The sequence below is a fragment of the Schistocerca piceifrons genome, chromosome 11 (genome assembly GCF_021461385.2).
Source record: "Schistocerca piceifrons isolate TAMUIC-IGC-003096 chromosome 11, iqSchPice1.1, whole genome shotgun sequence".
NCBI lineage: Eukaryota > Metazoa > Arthropoda > Insecta > Orthoptera > Acrididae > Schistocerca > Schistocerca piceifrons.
Genome location: NC_060148.1, coordinates 99604584 through 99628841, shown reverse-complemented (window position 1 = coordinate 99628841; position 24258 = coordinate 99604584). Strand labels below are relative to the sequence as shown.

The 24258-nt window shown below is 44.6% G+C and overlaps 1 protein-coding gene and 1 non-coding gene across 2 annotated transcripts in view; one reads left to right on the top strand and one right to left on the bottom strand.

Moving 5' to 3' along the window:
• LOC124720509 (procollagen-lysine,2-oxoglutarate 5-dioxygenase) overlaps positions 1-24258 on the top strand; it is a 438909-nt gene that overhangs the window by 92264 nt on the left and 322387 nt on the right. The window lies entirely within an intron of this gene.
• Positions 3388-3462, bottom strand: Trnat-ugu. Its single transcript has one exon. It is a non-coding gene; the product is annotated as a tRNA-Thr (tRNA).

Below are 24258 nucleotides of genomic sequence, written 5' to 3'. Positions count from 1 at the left end.
GAACATATAACCTCCGTGGCATTAATGCTACTAATTGTGTAAAAGTAATTATTGGTAACTTACATAATCAGTATTAGAGTCTTACTAAATAGTAAAAATAGCAGTGATCTTTTGAAAACAATTTAGTTTCGTGACTGAAAGATAACCGAATCATTTAGTTTTTACCCCTCAGAAAATTTCATTTTACCCATCAGGGGGTAATTAACCCCATGTCGGAAACCACTATTCTAAATTAACCCAGGGTGGTAGCGTGATTTCACACAAGTTGTTGGTGGATCTTCTAGGGCAGCGTACAAAGCTCTTATGAAAGTAATCTTTTTGAGCACGTTTAGCGTAATCGCTTTTCCTCCTCAGATCTAGCCAAGCAATATTAGCTAAGACTGGCGGCGACTGACTGGGAGTAGATCTGACAGTACCAGTGATAGCTCGCATGGCTTCATTAAGCTGTACACCAGTGTTCGTTGTGTGCGCACTATTTCCCCACACAGATGCGCAGTATTCTCCAGCAGACTACGCAAGAGAGTGTAGCAGATTGTAGAGTATTGCCTTACACACTAGGGCTGAAACGTTCTGGCAGATTAAAACTGTGTGCCAGACCGAGACTCGAACTCGGGACCTTTGCCTTTCGCGGGCAAGTGCTCTACCATCTGAGCTACCTGCCAGGTACTGACAGAAGTAAAGCTGTGAGGACGGGGCGTGAGTCGTGCTTGGGTAGCTCAGACGGTCAAAGGTCCCGAGTTCGAGTCTCGGTCCAGCACACAGTTTTAATCTGCCAGAAAGTTTCCTATCAGCGCACACTCCGCTGCAGAGTGAAAATCTCATTCTGGACACTAGGGCTATTGGTCAAACATCAATATATCGATACATTTTCCAAAATAAATCGATATTTACGGTATATGTACATATCACTAACATGTCGATATATCGATATCGAAAAGGCAATTACTAGGCCTATATATTTGCGCAATTTTCGGTAAATATTTGAAATTGTTCTTTTGAAATGGGAGTAGAGCATAATTTCTCTTTCACTGTGTGTAGGAATCTTACTACTTTTTGAGCTTTTGTCGTCCAGTCTTTCTCTTTGATTGTGTCAAACACGTATATGTGGCACAAAAGAACAACTCCGATTGAACTGGCACTGGGGAGGGGGAGGGGAGGGTGTCGATATGAATAGAATAACAAGATTTGCGATGTGAAGAAGTAGCACTTCAAATGTGAAAAAAAAGTTTTAATGCAACTAGTGTTCTTCACATCGGTATTCTTCTAAAATAGTTGCTGAAACTGATGAACAAAAATGTGAGATACAAGACTTGTCCTTGCGGTGGGCGCAGACGTGTGAGGGGAGATTCTGACGTAATCTGCGACGTTTATGGCCAAGCGTGAACATGCATCACTTTCCTTTCAAGTTTTGCTTTAAGAGGAATAGTCAAGCTGCTAGCTGGTTGATGTACAGAATTGTACAGAATATCTAATAATAAATCTGTACTTACATATACTGCCGTAAAACTGGCGTGGATGTATCGAATTCCCGGTGTTGTTAATAATATCAACAGTCCTAGTCCGCACACCAGCTGCTTTCAAAAATTTTGCGAAGTAGATTTACCCTTCAGTCAAGTTTCTTAATAGCTTGGTGCACTGTTATTTGAATGTCAAGGACTGATCCAGAGGTAGCTTTCTTTGGGCATCTTACTTAGGTGGAATGCAGCAACCTAATTTTTATTCGGGTTATGCTGGTCTCCATTTATAGAAGTAATCATCCAGTTTCATCAGATCACGTGGAGTTCGTCTTTGGCATATCATAGATGCACAGGTTAAACAGAATGGGGCCAGAACTGACCCCTGAGGCAGATGTGTTCAAATTATGAGACTAAACGATTATTTGTGATACAAAAGGGGCCCTGAGCACTACGGGACTTGACATCTATGGTCATCAGTCCCCTAGAACTTAGAACTACTTAAACCTAACTAACCTAAGGACATCACACAACACCCAGCCATCACGAGGCAGAGAAAATCCCTGACCCCGCCGGGAATCGAAGCCGGGAACCCGGGCGTGGCAAGCGAGAACGCTACCGCACGACCACGAGATGCGGGCTATTTGTGATACTTTCTGGTGTAAAAATAGGAGAGCAAAGTGTAATAATTAATTTGTTTTAATGGTTTGATTGATGCCACCAAATTTCCCTTCCAAGCAACTCACAGATCACTGAATTTTTCACTGTTGGTAACATTTGTCATTTTCCCTCCAAATCGTGTTGGTGTTAGTTGTCTGTGTGCATCCCTTGAAACTGTGCTTACAGTAATGTTTTATGTTTCTGTTGTGTACTTCGGCTTGTATTTATTCTATCAACTTCTTGCTGCATTAACAAGACATTATATGACTTGTGAACGAGCATGTTTTTAGCTATAGGAATAAATCGCGGAGTCTCCAAAACAAAAGATGTTTCACCTCAGAAAGTTTCGGCTTTGGTAGCACATCCTGCTGAAAATCGTTGTACACAGCAAGAAACTGCTGACAGATTGAGAACACCACAAAAAACTGCCAGCTGAATCAAACTTTCGGTGCGGAAAGGTGGTGAATACAAGCCAAACAGGAAAGGAAAATGTGGACGTAAAAGAAACAGCAGTCCTAGAACAATGACAAGACTTACATACATAGCAACAGTGGACCGTAAACTTACTTCTACAGACACGAGCCATCAGCTGAAAGGTTTGTGTGTTGAAGTTTCACCTGTGGCAGTGAGGAGGATGCTGTTTGAATGTGGTTTAAAGGCATGCCGACCAAGGAAAAAACACCTGCCATGAAAACCAAAAGATTGCTGTGGGCTAAACAACTTCAGGAGCAGAGAAGTGAGGACTGGGCTAAGGTACGTGCAATGGTATGGTAAATTAAGTGCGTCTGATCTCTAAAGTTAGGACTTTTCCCTTGAAATTGTGATGTTTTATTGATATTGAAGAAATGCACATTTGAATTTTGGGACTGTTGATGTCTCCTATGCTAGTATTCCAAACTTTTCTAACTTGCAACTTTGTACACATGCTTAAGGTATGCTTCAGTGACGAAGCTGTTATAAGAACGTAGGCTTCCGCGGCCGGTGTCGTGCCCTGAGGAAGGCAGTTGCAATTCGGCCGAAACGTCGGGTTTAGTTTATTATTGTTGTTAGTTTTTAGCAATGACGCGGCATAATACCCAGAAGAATTTTAATCACTGTATACACTGTGTTGGAAGAAAGCAGCCACTATGATCGTTGCAGACCTGGAGAACAGTTCAAAGCTGAGTGTGTGCAACAATGTGTGAAGCATCCAACTTCCGTTATTAGAAATATATTAATACCTTCAGCTGCTGACGGGCGTTGATATATATCAACGGGGACAAATGAAAATGTGTGCCCCGACCGGGATTCGAACCCGGGATCTTCTGCTTACATGGCAGACGCTCTATCCTTCTGAGCCACCGAGGGCACACAGGATAGTTTGACTGCGGGGACTATCTCGCGCACGTTTCCCGCGAGATATATAAAAACGCCCGTCATATAAGTATACAGTTATGGCAACACCGTCCGTGACCTTCTTCCTCTGTGCGGATGCACACATATTACCCGAACTCTTACGAGACTTGATAAGATTGTCTTCCAAGAGTAATGAGTGTGTTGGGGTGGGACACTACGAATGTAGAGCGTGGACATACGAGGGCAGTTCAATAAGTAATGCAACACATTTTTTTTTCTCGGCCAGTTTTGGTTGAAAAAACCGGAAATTTCTTGAAGAATATTTTCAAACATTCCCGCTTCGTCTCGTATAGTTTCATTGACTTCCGACAGGTGGCAGCGCTGTACGGAGCTATTAAAATGGCGTCTGTAACGGATGTGCGTTGCAAACAACGGGCAGTGATCGAGTTTCTTTTGGCGGAAAACCAGGGCATCTCAGATATTCATACGCGCTTGCAGAATGTCTACGGTGATCTGGCAGTGGACAAAAGCACGGTGAGTCGTTGGGCAAAGCGTGTGTCATCATCGCCGCAAGGTCAAGCAAGACTGTCTGATCTCCCGCGTGCGGGCTGGCCGTGCACAGCTGTGACTCCTGCAATGGCGGAGCGTGCGAACACACTCGTTCGAGATGATCGACGGATCACCATCAAACAACTCTGTGCTCAACTTGACATCTCTGTTGGTAGTGCTGTCACAATTGTTCACCAGTTGGGATATTCAAAGGTTTGTTCCCGCAGGGTCCCTCGTTGTCTAACCGAACACCATAAAGAGCAAAGGAGAACCATCTGTGCGGAATTGCTTGCTCGTCATGTGGCTGAGGGTGACAATTTCTTGTCAAAGATTGTTACAGGCGATGAAACATGGGTTCATCACTTCGAACCAGAAACAAAACGGCAATCAATGGAGTGGCGCCACACCCACTCCCCTACCAAGAAAAAGTTTAAAGCCATACCCTCAGCCGGTAAAGTCATGGTTACAGTCTTCTGGGACGCTGAAGGGGTTATTCTGTTCGATGTCCTTCCCCATGGTCAAACGATCAACTCTGAAGTGTATTGTGCTACTCTTCAGAAATTGAAGAAACGACTTCAGCGTGTTCGTAGGCACAAAAATCTGAACGAACTTCTCCTTCTTCATGACAACGCAAGACCTGACACAAGTCTTCGCACCCGAGAGGAGCTCACAAAACTTCAGTGGACTGTTCCTCCTCATGCACCCTACAGCCCCGATCTCGCACCGTCGGATTTCCATATGTTTGGCCCAATGAAGGACGCAATCCGTGGGAGGCACTACGCGGATGATGAAGAAGTTATTGATGCAGTACGACGTTGGCTCCGACATCGACCAGTGGAATGGTACCGTGCAGGCATACAGGCCCTCATTTCAAGGTGGCGTAAGGTCGTAGCATTGAGATTACGTTGAAAAATAGTGTTGTGTAGCTAAAAGATTGGGGAATAACCTGGTGTATTTCAATGCTGAATAAAACAACCCCTGTTTCAGAAAAAAAATGTGTTGCATTACTTATTGAACTGCCCTCGTACAAGGTGAGAATGTGGGTCTCGCGGGAGGCGTGCGCGAGATATAGTCCCTGCAGTCACACTATCCTCTGTGCCCTCGGTGGCATGTAAGCAGGAGATCCCGGGTTCGAGTCCCACGGGGACTGTCCCCGTTATTATATATCGACGCCCGTCAGCAGCTGAAGGTATTAATATAATTCTAATTTCGTTCTAGACAGCTGCAGCTCATCCATCAATGGTGTCTGTTCTTTCGGACATCTCCGAAAGAACAGACACCATATCTGATACCAAAATGTAGACTTTCACGGCCGGAAATGTCATGTCCATTATAATTATCCGGGCTGTTATGCCGTGGTCGCTTGATGAATTCTGTGTCAATTCCCAACGTTTCGTCTCCGACTGCCTCGCCAGTGTTGGACCTTCCATCGAGCTACGGACCCCCTTGAAGATGTCTCCCGCAGTCGGAGACGAAACGTTGGGAATCGACACAGAATTCATCAAGCGACCACGGCATAACAGCCCGGATAATTATAACGGACGAGACACCATATCCATATAACTTCCGTTATGGTCTAGAGTGTGATGTCCGTGAAAGGCCCTGGCAGATTACGGTTTGTTGAAGGGACAATGAGGCAAGAACAGTATAAAGAAATCCTCGAAAAGGAACTTTTCCCCCAAATAAATGAGTGGTTTCGTAGTGAAGATGCCATATTTATGCGTGATGGGGCACCTTGCCACAAAGCCAAAAGTGTTTCCAGTACTTGGAAGAAAAGCAACTGAAAGTGTTGCCCTGACTGTGGAATAGCGCTGATATGAACCCAATTGGAAATTTACAGGCTATTGTGAAAGAGAGGATAAGGAAATTTGCAATAACCACCAAACAAGATCTCATGGAGAAAGTAAAGGAAATCTGGTACCATGACAATGATATTAAAGCGTCATGTGAAAAGTTAATAAAAACTATGCCAAGCAGGATAAAAATGTTGATTAAGAACAAAGGCATGCAAACAATGCATTGACTGTACAAATGTAATCTGTATGTGGATGTAAATGTGTAATAAATGTAAAGTTCTGGAAAAAATATCTTTAGTCCAATAATTTGAAGACGTCTATATTTATACGAGGTGCGACAATAAAATTGACGTGAAAAAAATGTTGCTTACCGTTTTAGTCAAGTTTAGTGTTGTCTCGTTCAAAGTAGTTCCCTTCTGATTGCACACATTTTTTCCAGCGCTTCTGCCATTGATGGTAACATTTCTGGAACTCATCTTCTGTAATATCCCCCAAGATCCTCGTCACAGCTTTTTGGACATCTTGTGTTGTTTAAAAATGGTGTCCCTTGACCGCCGTTTTGACTCTTGGAAATAGAAAAAAGTCGCACGGAGCGGTATCTGGTGAATAAGGTGGCTGTGGTAGTACTGAAATTTGTTTTGAGGTTATAAATTCCTGTATTGACAGAGCAGTGTGGGATGACGCATTATTGTGATGCAGAATCCAATTATCGGCAATGTTGGCACGGACACGAAGAACTCTTTTACGAAGCCTTTCCAAAATTTCTTTGTAGTAATATTGGTTAACTGTTTGTCCAGGAGGCACCCACTCTTTATGAACATTTCCCTTGGAATCGAAGAAGCATACAAGCATGCATTTCGTTGACGGTCGTCCACTGCGGTCTTCATTTTCAACATTCGTTCTGCCTTCACTAAACATTTTATGCCAATGAAAAACTTGAGCTCTTGACATACCCTCCTCTCCAAAAGCCTTCTGAAGCTTACCGTAAGTTGTTGTCGCGTTTTCACCCAATTTAATGCAAAGAGAAATGGCATACCATTCTGGAGTATGATCCGATTCCATTTCCTTGACGAGAGACACAAACACATGTTAACTTATTACAGCACAACTCACGACTGAGGACTTGCTTCGATGTGCCGCTTGGACTAGAAGCAGCTTTTAGACCGAGGTCAAAGATATTATGCCTATGCAAGCCTGCAGGGTTGCCACATCTTGCAAAGAATATCAGTCTCATTACTTTATTGTTGCACCTCGTAGTTCCCCATGTGCTGGCTTGCCCACTATACAGGGTGTTACAAATATGTACGGCCAAACTTTCAGGAAACATTCCTCACTCACAAATAAAGAAAAGATGTTACGTGGACATGTGTCCGGAAACGCTTAATTTCCATGTTAGAGCTCATTTTAGTTTCGTCAGTATGTACTGTACTTCCTCGATTCACCGCCACCTCAACCCTACTGACTTTCATTTATGGGGGCATTTGAAAGCTCTTGTCTACGCAAGCCCGGTACCAAATGTAGAGACTCTTCGTGCTCGTATTGTGGACGGCTGTGATACAATACGCTATTCTCCAGGGCTGCATCAGCGCATCAGGGATTCCGTGCGACGGAGGGTGGATGCATGTATCCTCGCTAACGGAGGACATTTTGAACATTTCCTGTAACAAAGTGTTTGAAGTCACGCTGGTACGTTCTGTTGCTGTGTGTTTCCATTCCATGATGAATGTGATTTGAAGAGAAGTAATAAAATGAGCTCTAACATGGCAAGTAAGCGTTTCCGGACACATGTCCACATAACACATTTTCTTTCTTTGTGTGTGAGGAATGTTTCCTGAAAGTTTGGCCGTACCTTTTTGTAACACCCTGTAGAGGGTTACTGGTTATTATGAATATATGAAAACATGTAAATCCTAGGCAATTGTGGAATATGAAAACTGGAGTGATAGCGATTATATTTTGGGCAGGGGGAGGGGAGGGGTAGCCTTTAAATCGGCCGCGGTTCGTTGGTATACGTCGGACCCGCGTGTCGCCACTGTCAGTGATTGCAGACCGAGCGCCGCCACACGGCAGGTCTAGAGAGACTTCCTAGCACTCGCCCCAGTTGTACAGCCGACTTTGCTAGCAATGGTTCGCTGACAAATTACGCTCTCATTTGCCGAGACGATAGTTAGCATAGCCTTCAGCTACGTCATTTGCTACCACCTAGCAAGGCGCCATTATCATTTGCTAGTTATCTTGTGATGCATGTACCGTCAGACCGATGTTCACAAATTATGGTTTAAAGTTAAGTATTCCAACAGCTACGTACTTTATTTGCTAGACTCAAATCTTTTAACTGTTCCAGACCTCACGCCAGCCTGCGTGAGCTTAAACGCGTGCCTTTCGGCTACCCGTCATTGTGGATTGGCTGTCTTGCCAAGTCACAACACTCAGTCCAACCGATGCTCCCCTCCCTGGAACCAAACCCTAGATTAGTGCTTGTAAGGCGATACCGGCTCCAGAATGACCGTGTTTAAAATAGTCAAGGACTTTCAACTTTCAGGTTGACAACATCACCACGTTACTTCCGTGCCAACGTGAGAAAAATGCAACTCATTCTTGTAGCGCCGCTTGGAAAAATCGACCTGAAGAAGGCAAGGGGTGACACTGCGAATCCATTTGGTGCAAGTGAGTAGCGACGCTGGTAGAAAGCGTGTCGTGGTTTTTCCTCGCCGGTGTTCCTGCTCCGTCGCTTGAGCCGCGTTTCCGGCGTGCCGGCTGACTAGCCGAGGCTGTGAGACCGCCCAGCTGGATCACGTACCTGCCTTTCCGTCACGCTGACTTCTTGCTCCGTCCGGCACGGGGACAGGCGTCGCTCCTCTGATTGGAAACGCTACCCGCAGCTATTATATGGCCGATCGCTTTCTTTGCGGTCACACTTTCCCGGGTTCCGTCCGGCCAGTGTACGGGCACGGCAGAGGTTCTTCATTAGCTGCTGGAATGCCTTCAACCCAAGGGGAGTACGCACGTCCTATACCTACAGTGTTAAATTTGCAATCTTGATGACCCATTATCTCAGAACCTTTGACAGATAGAGATCTGAAATTTTTAGGAAGTACACAACTGGCCGTTAAAATTGCTACACCAAGAACAAATGCACATGATAAACAGGTATTCAGTGGACAAATATACTAGAACCGACATGTGATTACATTTTCACGCAATGTGGGTACATAGATCCTGAGAAATCAGTACACAGAACAACCACCTCTCGCCGTAATAACGGCCTCGATACGCCTGGGCATTAAGTCAAACAGAGCTCGGATGGCGTGTGCAGGTACAGCTGCCCATGCAGCTTCAACACGATACCACAGTTCATTAAGAGTATTGACTGGCGTATTGTGACGAGCCAGTTGCTTGGCCACCATTGACCACACGTTTTCAATTGGTGAGAGATCTGGACAATCTCCTGGCCAGGGCAGCAGTCGAACATTTTATGTATCCAGAAAGGCCCTTACAGGACCTGCAACATGCGGTCGTGCATTATCCTGCTGAAATGTAGGGTTTCCAAGGGATCGAATGAAGCGCAGAGCCACGGGTCGTAACACATCTGAAATGTAACGTCCACTGTTCAGAATGCCGTCGATGTGAACAAGAGGTGACCGAGACGTGTAACCAATGGCACCCCATCCCATCACGTCGGGTGATACGCCAGTATGGCGACGACGAATACACGCTTCCAATGTGGGTTCAGCGCGATGTCGCCAAACACTGATGCGACCATCGTGATGCAGTGAATTGAACATGGATTCTTCCGAAAAAATGAGGTTTTGCCATTCGTGCACCCAGGTTCGTCATCGAGTACACCATCGCAGGCGCTCCTGTCTGATGCAGCGTCAAGGGTAACCGCAACCACGGTCTCCGAGCTGACAGTCCGTGCTGCTGCAAACGTCGTCAAACTGTTCGTGTAGATGGTTGTTGTCTTGCAAACGTCCCCATCTGTTGACTCAGGGATCGAGACGTGGCTGTACGATGCGCTACAGCCATGCGGATGAGATGCCTGTCATCTTTTATGGCCAGTAGTGTATAATTTCACTCCTTTTCTGATTTCTGAACCAGGATCAGAATACACAGACAAATAATCAGTTAGTTACGATTTTTCAAAAATTATGTTGAAATTTTTTTTAAAAAAATGTCACCTGTTCCTTCTGTAAGTAAAAACTATTACAAGTAGAGATGTTTTGGTGGTGCAGCAGCAGTATGCAAAGAAGTAACATAGTGTAAAATTAGATATACGTACGAGGGGCGTTTGAAAAGTCCGTGCAAAGTCCGAGAGATGGCATCACCGGCGCGTATCGAGGTCATGTTTAGTTAGTAGCATCTTTGGAAAGAAGACACACCAAGTTTCAGCCCTATTGGTCCATTTCTTTGCGTTTGGCATTCGTCTGAATTACGGAAGTCGAGTGATTGTCAAAAAATGGACGAAAAAGAATTTCGTCTGGTGATTAAACGTTACTTTATGAAAGGCAAAACGCCTCAGGAGACTAAAGAGAAGCTTGGTAAACATTACGGTGACTCTGCACCTACGGTTAGAACAGTTTATAAGTGGTTTCAAATTTTTCGCAGTGGCCGCCATATGGCCACAAGTGATGCTGAAATTTCTGGACGCCCTGTGGAGGTTACGACTCCAGAAATCATTGATAAAATCCGTTATATGGTGGTGGATGACAGAAGAGTTAAGGTGCGTGAGGTTGCTAGTGCTGTGGGCATCTCTAATGTACTGGTACATAATATTTTGCATAATCATTTGGACATGAAGAAGCTATCCGGAAGATCGGTTCCGCGATTGCTCACGCTTGACCAAAAACGGAATCGTGTGAAGAGTTGGAAGGATGGTTCGCAGCAGTTCAGGAAGGATCAGCAGGGCTTTAAGCGTCTTTTCGTCATTTTGGATGAAACATGGATACATTACTATTCTCATGAAACCAAACAACAATCTAAACAATGGATTACCAAGGGAGAATCTGCACCAAAAAAGGCGAAGAGCGACTGTCTTTTGGGATTTGTAAGGGATAATCTTCATCTTGAAAAGGGTAAAACTATTACAGGTGCATATTACGCATCGGTATTGGACGATTTGAAAACCGAGCTGCGAGAAAAACGCCGGCGACTGGACCGCAAAAAAGTCCTTTTCCATCACGACACGACGATGCACCAGCACACACGTCAGCAGTTGTGGTCGCAAAATTAATGGAAACAGGATTCCAACTCGTTTCACATCCCCCCCCCCCCCCCCAAATCCTCCAGACTTGACTCCCTCGGACTACTATTTGTTCCAGAATTTGAAGAAATGGCTTGCGGCACAAAGATTTTATTCAAATGAGGAGGTGATTGCAGGAACTAATAGCTATTTTGCAGACTTGGACAATTCCTATTATTCGGAAGGGATCAACAAATTAGAACAGCGTTGGACGAAGTGTATAAGTCTAAAAGGAGACTATGTCGAAAAATGAAAGGTTTACCCAATCACGTTTTTATTTTTGCACGGACTTTTCAAATGCCCCTCGTGTCTGTTGTAGTTCGTGAGATAACGGGTCAAATATTTTTAAAAAAAAGTAGTTTTCAGGTAATCAAGCTTAAACGTTTCATTTGATATTACCTCACACATGGACCCATACCAGCTCCGAGAAACAGCCAGGCCCATAATCACCATTATCTGGAACATGTACTTAATCATGCTGCAAACTTAAAAACTTCTTTCTTTTCCTGCCTCTTGCTTCTTTAGTAATTCCCCCTGCCGCACGCTGGGCTTTAATGATCCTAAATCGATGCATTCGCTGAAAGGCTTGCTCTGTGTTGGCTCCTCAAGCGATACGAATTTGCTCTAGTACCCTAATTCTTCCCTTATTACAATCATTAATCATTATCATAGCGTCAAAAACACCGAAGCATAGAATTTTCATTGCTACGCTTTTTTTTCTATGCGTGTCGAAATGACGTTATTAGAAGACTCATTCGGGTTTTGCATTCGGCGATAGAGACATTTGAAAAGGAGGTCAGGATGTGCTATCGCGGTTTAATAGCTTCGCCGGCCGTAGTGGCCGAGCTGTTCAATCTGGAACCGCGCGACCGGTACGGTCAAATCCTGCCTCGGGCATGGATGTGTGTGATGTCCTTAGGTTAGTTAGGTTTAAGTAGTTCTAAGTTCTAGGGGACTGATGACCACAGATGTTAAGTCCCATAGTGCTAAGAGCCATTTGAACCATATCATAGCTTCCATCACTGCGGACGGTATGCTATTTTTGTGCCTAAATTGTTCCTCTGTACCCGCTCCCTGCGGTACTTGCACCATGAATCAGTACCAAGTGGGCAAAGATCATGTATAGGTGTATCATCAGTGGATAATTTGTGGAAGAATGTAGCCCACACTGCTCGTTTCATCTCTTGTAGGTCATGTGTATCGTTTCTTATTGTCATTCCATAATATCGCTGGGGTTAATCAATGTTTTTGTCTGTAACTCTTCCTTTATCATTTACAGTCTCCACAAAATGCGTGGGCAATACCGCCAATTCTGTTTACACACTGCATCCAACCTCTTAACACGAACATTAACATGAATTCAAGGAATAAATGGCTGAAAACCACAGCATTCTAGACTGAATAGTTATGGAGATACAGATACTCAAGGAAGTCAGTGCAGATTGACTGGATGTTTTTTACATCTGCGCTATTAACTTTGAAATAATGAAACTATACTTTCAAACGGTGTCAATGGACAAATGATGCATCAAATTATTCAGGAGAGATCAAGTATTATTGAGAAATTTGGAAATCTGTGGTAAGGTCTTATTGGGCCAAACTTCTGAGGTCATCGGTCCCTGAGCTTGCACACGACCTGACCTAAGGCCTGGCCAGACAGAATGCGGCCTGGCCGTCCGGCCTGTGGCCTTGAACCGCAGCCGGCAGGCCGCACTGTTGAATCTCTCGTTACTGTATGGCGGCGGTCACACAGAGTGCGGCTCTGACGCACCGGCAACCGGCCTGCCGCACCGGCCGCCGCCGGGTTGTCACAGATTACAGATTCGCCGCAAGCCGGAGCGGCTGCCTGCCTCTGTTGGCGCACTCAACCGCTCTGCTGTCACACTGGAAGCAGCGGCACGAGGCGTTTTTTGTCTTTCAGCTCGTAGTGCATGCATCATGGACACAGAAAGACTTATAGAGGAGGTGAGGGAACACAACTTTTTGTATGATACACGCGATCCTGATTTGGAGGTGGAATACTTTTGCCATCGATATACTCATGATAGAAAGCTCAATTCTCAGAAATAGTGTTGTCTCTGTGACGTCCATAATTTCCAATATCAACTATTGTAAACTTGTAGTATGGATCAACGATCGCCAGGAGAAGCAGCGAAAAGAATTGTTTACAACAGAACTGGGATCCACTATCCTTCGGGCATTTTAACCATCTTTTCCGTCTATGCTTCCAAGGCAGTTCGGAAACCCCCAAAGTTCTAGAAATCCTTCTTCAGATTTCTTCCACATCTCTGTTATAGGAGTAGGTAAATACTTGGGTTGTAGAACAGTCCATATTGCCCGGCACACTTGTTCCACAATTTCTGAGACTGTTGAACGTCCTAACCGAAAAGAAAAAGCTATGGCCCGTGGTCAGGGTATCTGGAAAAGATTAAGATAAATTATGCCGATAGAACGAATAGATAAGTTAACGACCAAAGATATGTTTGTTTATATTCAATGACAATGTTATGAATACAATGGAACAAAACAATCTATTAAGTAGAAAGTTCTCTCTAGCGCGACATAAGGATGCTAGATGTTACTATCGTTTGCTGCATTCGAAAACACTGCAGCTAAATTTATCACTCCACTCGTAACTACGTTGTGGGATAGCACTTTCTTCCATCAAACCTTTCATATAATACTGCAAAACTGAAATGGAATAATTTATATGACTTCGGGAAGCACAAAGAGGCTACAAATGGTAAAATGTACCTCAAACAAATGACTAGTCTGTGCCTTGTATCAAATGGCTTTCTCCAGTTCGTTGTGCTACCTTTTTATCAGGCGATGCAGTTCATCGAAACATTCTCGCGACATACGAAAATATTTGAAGAACCTATCTTCAAAAAATTCAAATGGCTCTGAGCAGTATGGGACTTAACTTCTGAGGTCATCAGTCCCCTAGAACTTAGAACTACTTAAACCTAACTAACCTAAGGACATCACACACATCCATGCCCGAGGCAGGATTCGAACCTGCGACCGTATCAGTCGCGCGGTTCCGGACTGAAGTGCCTAGAGCGGCTCGTCCACCCCGGCCGGCGAACCTATCTTCGTCAGACTCTAGTTCAATACACAGACGATGGTATTCTCCTAAGCTTCGTGTCTTGCTATTAATATCGTGCATCCAACATCTGTTCTTGGTGCCGTTTCGTATCGCTGGTGCGAGTTCTTCCTCGTCCGAGCTACTCATTTCTGCACTTAAAAAAAATGAACTCGCACAAAGATAACGCGTCCCGCGTGAAGCTTCCAAATCGTCTAACGCCAAGACAAACGTGCTACGCAAGCAAGCTTAATAATGGGGTTCGGCCCCTTCCACCCTGTAACAGCTAACGCATCAAGAGTCACTGCTGCGGCCGGCCGCTGCCTCTGTGGCGTCCCTGGCCGCTGACGGGCCCGGCCTGCTGCTGCGCCGTCCGTCGCAGCGGCAGGTCGCATTCTGTCTGGCCATGCCTTTACCCTACGGACGACACACACACCCATGCCCGAGGGAGGAATCGAACCTCCGAAGGGGGGAGCTGCGCGGCCGTGACAAGACGCCCTAGACCGCACGGGTTTATGACATTTCACCCACTTGTATGCCATCAGTCTGTTCAATGTGTAGGGACAAACTTTTTCTCTTTTCTAGCTTATCGCTTATTTTTCTTTTTGTTGGATTCCCATCTCTTTGCTTTTCGCCCAAAATACCTGAAATTATTTTCCGGAGGTCATCCCGGAAGTTTGGAATCTGGAGCCTTCTCTGCGTTTGACATCCTACCGCGCGGCTATTATTAAGAGATAATAATGGGAAAATACCATTTTTTGAACAATATTATTTATTTATTTATTTAACCTGATCAGATTAGGGCCATCAGGCCCTCTCTTACATCGGACCAGTGATCCACACATGCAGCATTTCACACAGCAGAGTAACATCATGAACATAGTTTAAATGAGAAAATTAGCTTACTCTAGTGACAATATGAATAAAGACTAGTGACTAAGACCTAATAAAGTAAATGCTGGCAGTATTTTTACATCAGGTGCTGTACATACAGATTATGGTGAAAGCAATAATAATAACAGTAAAAAAAATCAAATAATAATGACAAACATGAGAAAGATTCGCAATAGTAATGAAGGTTTGTGCAGATGTACATTAATATTTTGGTGTGTAAAGTAGATGTTTACTAGTATAGCGAGTTTTGGGTAAGGGAGGTTTAAGGAGGGGGGGGGGGGGGAGAGGGAAGTAATGAGGTGAAGTGCACTCATGTACAGAGGAAGGCATTACTGTTGCTTAAGTAGATACGTCATTAATTGTTTTTTGAAGCCGGTCATGTTTTTAAGTTCTCTAACATAACGAGGGAGGTTATTCCAGAGTCGGGTTCCCGCTACTGTAAAGGACTTGGAGAAGGTGACTGAGCGATGCAGTGGAACGGAGAGGATTTTATTATGATGGGAACGTGTGTTTCTGTCATGTTGTTCCGACATGAGTGTTAGGGACGAGGAGAGATATGAGGGACAGTGTACATTTATAAGGCAGTAGATGAGACAGAGTGTATGGAAATCTCTGCGTTTGTCTGCACGCAGCCAGGACAATTTTGCATATGCTGGTGAAATGTGATCGAAAAGTCGAACGTCACAGATATATCGGACGCAGGCATTCATGACCAGTTCTAGACGTCGCGAATTTTCCTGAGAGAGGCCTTGTAGGATAATATCGCTGTAGTCAATGATTGGGAGTATAAGCGTTTGTACTAATTTCTTTTTCAGATCGAAAGGGAAGAGTTTTTTATATTTTTGTAGGACATGAAGGGATGCTGATGCTTTTTTGCACACTGCAGTTACGTGCTCTGTCCAATTTAGATTTTCATCTATTATTACTCCCAAACTCTTTGCTGAGGGCGAGAAGTTAATAATTGTTCCATTTAGGATAAGAGGTGGTACGGATTCCCGATGTTTTGGGCTAATAAGCTTAGAGTGACCAACAAGTACCGCTTGGGTTTTAGATGGGTTTAGTTTTAGACCTATGTCCTGTGCCCATTTTGACAGTGCGTTGAGGTCAGTATTGAAATTTTCAATAGCTTTCTTGAGATTGCTTGGTTTCGCACTTAGATACAACTGAAGGTCATCAGCATACATATGGTATTTGCAATAGGTCAGGACCGATGACACATCATTGACATAAAGAGAGAAGAGTATAGGACCTAATACTGAGCCTTGGGGAACGCCTGACACTACCTGCCGCCATTGTGATTTTATATCCCCAGACAGGACGCGTTGCTGACGAGACGTCATGTATGAGCGAAACCATTGCACTGCGCTTGGTGAGAAATTTAGACCGCTAAGTTTGGCTAGTAAGATGTCGAAGTCGACAGTATCAAATGCTTTGCTGAAATCTAAGAAGCAAATGATAGTCGCTTCTTGTCTGTCCATGGCATGTTTCAGGTCATCTGTTACCTTTATCAGAGCGGATGTTGTGCTTCGATGTTTACGGAAACCTGATTGGTATTCGTCTAACAGGTTGTTAGTAGTTAGGTAGTTGGTGAGCTGGTCATGAACTATATATTCTAAGGCCTTTGATAGTGCAGGAAGAAGGCAGATGGGGCGGTAGTCAGAGGCTGCTGTGGCGATGCCCTTTTTAGGCAGTGGCTTAATTTGTCCCAGTTTCCAGGCCTCAGGGAAAACACTTGTGATTAATGAATCGTTGAAAATGTCTGTTATAGAGGGCAGTAGTTGGTCAATAATAAGTTTTACCATCTGGATAGTGATACCATCATGTCCAGTAGATGCTGATCTAATTCGCATTATGGCTTTCTTGACAGTACTGCAAGTGACGTGCTGTAGATAGAATTTTTCTTTGCTGCAGTCGTTCATCCCAATGAAGTAATCAATGATTCTCTGTTTTTTTTGCGGATCAATTTTGGTTGCAGGTAATGTGAAGAATCGGTTTAGTTCTTCAGCTGGGACCATGGGATTTTCTGCAACTTTTATTTTGCCTAAACCGAGACTACGGAGATTTTTCCACAGGATAGCTGGTCTACATCTATTGTCAGCTAATGTACGGGCATGTCTGAGCTTAGCGTTTCTCACCGCTTGACTGACTTTGTTTCGTTTCTGCTTGTATACAGCGTGATTTTCAGGTGTAGGGTGTATCTTGTATGCTCGATGTGCAGCATCTCTGAGAGTCATGAGCTGTTTTAGATCATCAGTCAGCCAAGGTGCAGGTTGCCTTTTTACTTTTCTGGTCTTTATTGGAGCATATTTGTCATATAGCTGAGTAATTTTGTTAGTGAAATCGTGGAGTTTGTCGTTTATGTCCATGAGGGGAGTAGAGGTCATCCCCCAAACTATTTCTTGTGCCTCAGTTTCGAGTTCAGGCAAATTTATGCGTTTGAGGTCTCGGTATGTAGACAGTTTTTGTTTCTTTCTAGGGCATTCTAGTGAATACGTCATGGAAATGATGTCATGGGCAGACATGCCAGGCGCAGATATTTGAGAGGTGCGGATTATTCTGTTCGGAGATTTCGTTGCGAATATGTCTATGAAAGTGTGACTGGTAGTCGTGTGATGAGTAGGTGCCAGCTGAAGTAGCGTCATATTTGAGGAAGAAAGCATCCTCTTAAATTTCCCAGTGGAAGGACTATTGCACAGAAAATTAATGTTAGTGTCACCAGCTATAATTACATGTTCATATGACGATTCGAGACTAGAGAGGGCAGTTTCGAAGCAGGCGAACCCACCTACTTTAGGAGGTTTGTAAAGGACACATATTAAGCACTTTCTGTTAAGTGATTTGATCTCTATGAACATATATTCCACTTGTTTATCTACATTGTTGTCGGATGTGTGTAGTACTGTAGGTGACAAATCAGAGCGTATGTACGCCCCTACTCCGCCCCCTCGTCTGTTGCATCTGTCGTGCCTGAGAAAGATATAGCCATCTAGGTTTACGGAAGTTGTAGGAATACTTGGTTTGAGCCAAGTCTCTGACAAAAGTATTACGTGTACATCAGCAGTTTGAAATATATATTTGAACTCGTCGAAGTGAGCTGGCAGAGACTGGACATTTGCATGTACAATATGCAGCTTGGTGCGTTCGGGTGTTGATTGCCCGAGGAGGCTGCCGACCGATGTTTGCGGGTCGTGGTTGGCGGTGACAAGAGGGTCTGGCATGAGGAATGCGGAAGGCGTGTGAAGGAGGGGGGTGAGGGAGTGTCCTCCCAGTTCTGTGCAGTGAAAGCGGCCGGGAGGGGGAGGGGGTAGGTCCCCGGGGAGGCAACGGGATCTGCGGCCAAGGTCAGCGAGGTCTGCAACGGTTATGGAAGTAGCCGTGGGCTGGCAGGGGAAGGAATTTCGCTAAATACAACGGGAGTAATCTGCACGTTATGACAGAGTGTGATATTAATTGCACTTATGAGGATAACAACTAAAGTATGATGGTGGGTTGCTAATTAAGGATGGAAGTGAGACTACCTTATGCAATAATTAACAAAATTACATGAGAAAAACAACTAAAAATGAAAATAGTTATGTGGAGAAACGAAAAGTTGATAATACAAATAATAACAAATATTACACGAGAAAAAATAATTAGAGATAAAAAAATAGCTATTTAGAGAAACGAACAATTTGATAATACATTAGTTACGATATGGTTGACAGTGTAAACAATATAAACATACAGGTTAGTGGCAGCAAGATTAGACATGATTTAGCTTCTAAAGCACAGGCTTTCGAGTTCATTAACACTGCAAATTGTTTTCTTTCCGTTTTCGGTCTTTACCATTATCCTGCCGTCATTTGTCCATACGTTATGTAGCCCAAATTTCGAAATCGCGCTCTTCAAAATGTTTAGTCTTTCAGAGGTCAGATCCTCGCGTACTGTCAGACCCGACTTGGCGAGATTCTTCTTTGCTCTGAAGATTTCAGATCTCTTCCTATACGACATAAATTTCACTATTATAGGTCTTGGTTTTGTAGAACCTGGCGACCTACGACCCACTCTATGACTTCTGTCAATGTCACTCAGAGTCACCTGCACGCCTAGCTTCTCTTGGACAAGGTTTATCACAAGTTCATCTGTGTTCTCTCTGCTGCTCTCTGGAATGCCGAACAGTCTGAGATTATTGCGTCTCTGATATTGTTCGAGCTCGTCCGTCTTCTCGATCAATTTCTGTTCGAGCAGTCGTGCTTTCTCCTCACTTGCTTTTAACGATGTGTCCAGTGCACGGATCTCGCTCGCATTCGCCTCCAGAGTTTTCTGTATTTTGTCCGTCACTGCTGCAGTGACAGCATCAGTGATGGTTTGAACAACGAGCCCGAGCGTCTCCTTAGCCTGCAGCGCGGCACTCACCTCAGCCTTCACGAGTGCGGCGATGTCAGCGATCCCGGGCGGAGCGGCCGCAGCTCCCGGTGTAGACTCAAAGCCTGCGCTGTCGCCGGCCTGGCCGTTGGCTGCACTGCGCGTTGTTCGGCGATTTTCCATTTTTAGTGCGATTCCGTGTAATTGGTGCTTAGTATGTGATGTAAAATACGACACTCGGCAGTAGATATACGGCTTTAGTATATGTACACTAGCCTAACTGCTTAAAACACCTCCAGATTTCACGTAAACTTGCGAGCCAAGCTAACGCACGTCACTCACTCGCCGCCATGTTCTACCATTCGTACTCGTCATAAGGCGCGGTTCTAACTGATTCTCTGTGTACGTACGAGTCTGCATAACATTGCCGTGGGCGGAGTTTGTCTAGTAGGCGTTTCTTCCGCCAGGCGTGTATAGTGCAACTCATTGCATTTCAGTGCCACCTGTCATACACTACTGGCCATTAAAATTGCTACACCAAGAAGAAATGGAGATGGTAAACGGGTATTCATTGGACAAATATATTATACTAGAACTCACATGTGATTACATTTTCACGCAATTTGGGTGCATACATTCCGAGAAATCAGTACCCAGAACAACCACCTCTGGCCGTAATAACGGCCTCAATACGCCTGGACATTGAGTCAAACAGAGCTTGGGTGGCGTGTACAGGTACAGCTGCCCATGCAGCTTCAACACGATACCACAGTTCGTCAACAGTAGTGACTAGCGTATTGTGACGAGCCAGTTCGTCGGCCACCATTGACCAGACGTTTTCAATTGGTGAGAGATCTGGAGAACGTGCTGGCCAGAGCAGCAGTCGAATATTTTCTGTATCCAGAAAGGCCCGTACAGGACCTGCAACATGCGGTCGTGCATTATCCTTCTGAAATGTAGGGTTTCGCAGGGATCGACTGAAGGGTAGAGCCACAGGTCGTAACACATCTGAAATGTAACATCCACTGTTCAAAGTGCCGTCAATGCGAACAAGAGGTGACTGAAACGTGTAACCGATGGCACCCCATACCATCACGCCGGGTGATACACCAGTATGGCGATGACGAATACACGCTTCCAATGTGCGTTCACGGATGCGACCATCATGATACAGTAAACAGAACCTGGGTTCGTTCGAAACAATGACGTTTTGCCATTCGTGCACCCAGGTTCGTCATGGAGTACACCATCGCAGGCGCTCCTGTCTCTGATGCAAAGTCAAGGGTAACCGCAGCCGTGATCTCCGAGCTGATAGTCCATGCTGCTGCAAACGTCGTCGAACTGTTCGTGCAGATGGTTGTTGTCTTGCAAACGTCCCCACATGTTGACTCCGGGATCGAGACGTGGCTGCACGATCCGTTATAGCCGTGCGGATAAGATGCCTGTCATCTCGACTGCTAGTGATACGAGGTCATTGGGATCCAGGACGGCGTTCCGTATTACTCTCCTGAACCGACCGATTCCATATTCTGCTAACAGTCATTGAATCTCGACCAACGCGAGCAACAATGTCGGGATACGATAAACCGCAATCGCGATAGGCTACAATCCGACCTTTATCAAAGTCGGAAACGTGATGGTACGCATTTCTCGTCCTTACACGAGGCATCACAAGAACGTTTCACCAGGCAGCGCCGGTCAACTGGTGTTTGTGTATGAGAAATCGGTTGGAAACTTTCCTCACGACAGCATATTGTAGGTGTCGCCACCGGCGCCAATCTTGTGTGAATGCTCTGAAAAGTCAATCATTTGCATATCAGAGCATGATCTTCCTGTCAGTTAAATTTCGCGTCTGTTGCGCGTCATCTTCGTGGTGTAGCAATTTTAATGGCCAGTAGTGTATTTACCAACACAGTTGAACTTCGACTCCACTCGCTACATTGCCTGCTTTACTCAAACACAGCTAAACTTCGACTGCTCCCCTGCGCCCTAGCGCAGGTCAAAGATGCGTTATAGCTTACATCGCTTCTCGCTCACAATCGGTTCAGATACCAAAAATTCACATACCAAAATTATACATGAGACCTATCAAGTGTTACTAGAGGGTATTTACACCATGAATCCTGCAGGCTTTCCATAAATCCGTAAGAGTACGACGGGGTGGTGATGTGGTCTTGCAAGGCATCCCAGATATGCTCAATAATGTTCAGCCCTGAGGAAGTGGCCCCTGGAGCCACTCTGTAGCAATTCTGGACGTATGGGGTGTCGCATTGTCCTGCTGGAATTGCCCAAGTCCGTCGGAATGGACATGAGTGGATGCAGGTGATCAGACATGATGCTTACGTACGTGTCACCTGTCCGAGTCGTGTCTAGACGTATCAGGAGTTCCATATTACTCGAACCGCACATGACCCACAACACATTTCATGGGCACTCACATTCTGTAGACGCTTTTTTACCCTGAACTCCGAAACGGTTACCAAAAACTACTTTAAGCAACACCAAAATTTACCAATTTGTCGGTGGAGGACCCTAACTGTCCGTTAGTTAATCGATATTCCCTGCTGGGAGATGACGTTCACCGGGCATTCGCCATACCCACACCCTGCCATCGGATCGCCGCATTGTGTACCCTGATTCGTCACTCCATACAACGTTTTTCCACAGTTCAATCCTCCAATGTTTACGCTTCTTACATCAAGCGAGGCATGATTTGGCATTGACTGGCGTGATGTGTAGCTTATGAGCAGCCGCTCGACCATGAAATCCAAGTTTTCTCACCTCCCGCCGAATTTCATAATACTTGCAGTAGATCCTGATGCAGTTTGGAATTCCTGTGTGATGGTCTGGATAGATGTCTGCCTCTTCAATTTTCGGCAGTCTCTGTCAGTCACCAGACGAGGTCGGCCTGTGCCCTTTTCTACTGTACGCGTCCCTTCACGTTTCCACCAGACCAGGGGTTCCCAACAAAATTTTCTCGAGGACCCCTTCAAATGGTTCAAATGGCTCTGAGCGCTATGGGACTCAACTGCTGAGGTCATTAGTCCCCTAGAACTTAGAACTAGTTAAACCTAACTAACCTAAGGACATCACAAACATCCATGCCCGAGGCAGGATTCGAACCTGCGACCGTAGCGGTCTTGCGGTTCCAGACTGCAGCGCCTTTAACCGCACGGCCACTTCGGCCGGCGAGAACCCCTTCATCGAGCATGATTGGTACCTTGTCATATCACAGTATCAAGTACCTAAAAAAAGCCAAATTAAGTCTTTTTATACGTTTTTTGTTTTTGGTACGTAGGAAAAACATTGACATATTTATTATTGAAAAAAATATTGAGCGGCCAAAACAAAAAAATTTGTTATCATGCGAAATATATTTGATATACTTTTTATTCTAATAGCATCTTGCGGACTCCTGTGGCATAGCTCGGGGACACCTGTTGGGAACCACTGCACTAGGCTATCACATCGGAGTGGACCTAGGGATGTCTAGGAGAGTGGAACTCTCGCGTACAGGCGTATGACACAAGTGACACCCAGTCACCTCACCACGTTCGAAGTCCGTTGAGTTCCGCGAAGCGCCCCACTCTGCATTCTCACGACGTCTAATGACTACTGAGGTTGCTGATATGGAGTACCTGGCAGTAGATGCTCCTAATATGAGAAACGTATGATTTTGGAGGTGCCCAGATACTTTTGATCACATGGTGTATATGCAGTTAAGGGGCTCCGGAACGCCCTATACTTGCAATGTTAAAATAACGCTTATAAATTACATCTTTCCTCACAAAGTATTTGAGGTAGGAAGTTGAACTTTTTACAGATTATTTTTTGGAATATTGGCTACAACTTAACACAGCGATTTTACAAAATTTTAGTTCAGTTATTAAAGATGATTTTTTTTTCAATTGTAATGAAAATTCACAACTTTTTTTGCAATTTTTTATTTATATATTCAAAAATATACAATTTTTTGGAAAAAGGCAGTGTTAAATTATGCAGAAGGTACTGTGTAACATTTACTGAAAGTTTGAAACAAATATGTTTGGAAGATCCTTAGAAAACGTGTAATTAGTATGAGAAAATAAAAGTTTTGGGAATCGAGCGACAAAGATTGGATTAACTTTTTAGTGCATTCCAGGTCCATAGGATGGGTTATCTTCATCCTCTGCAAACTCCTCCTCCAGCTTCCTCTTGTTCCTCCTCCTGTTTACTCTTGCTTGTATTTCTAGACTCTTTACAGCCCTGTCTGCAGCCCGAAGGCGTTCCTTGTGTAAAGCAAGCATCGCTCGTTGTTGTGTTCGTAGATTTTGCTACCATTTTCTTCAGTTGCAGTACTGCAACACTGTTCCAAAAGGTGGTCATGTATGAACACTTATCACATTTCAGTTGTATTTCGCTAGCAAGTCCTACGTGCTTTATTATGGAGAGTTCCAGACCAACTTCAAAAATGGTTCAAATGGCTCTGAGCACTATGGGACTTAAACATCAATGGTCATCAGTCGCCTAGAACTTAGAACTACTTAAACCTAACTAACCTAAGGACATCACACAACACCCAGCCATCACGAGGCAGAGAAAATCCCTGACCCCGCCGGGAATCGAACCCGGGAACCCGTGCGTGGGAAGCGAGAACGCTACCGCACGACCACGAGATGCGGGCAGAGACCAACTTCACTACAATGAATACATCTTACACAGTTTGAAAAAATTCCATTGCGAACCGACATATCAAATATTTCATTCACATCCGATTCGCCCATAAAACATTCATAGTTTTCGCTCATTGAACCAAGCTTCTTCTGTGAAGTATTTTCTTTCCCACTTTGACTGCTATGGGCAGGTGTACTTGAGAGGTTAGGTTCACTCACTTGGTTATCGTCTTTATTGTTTACAGTA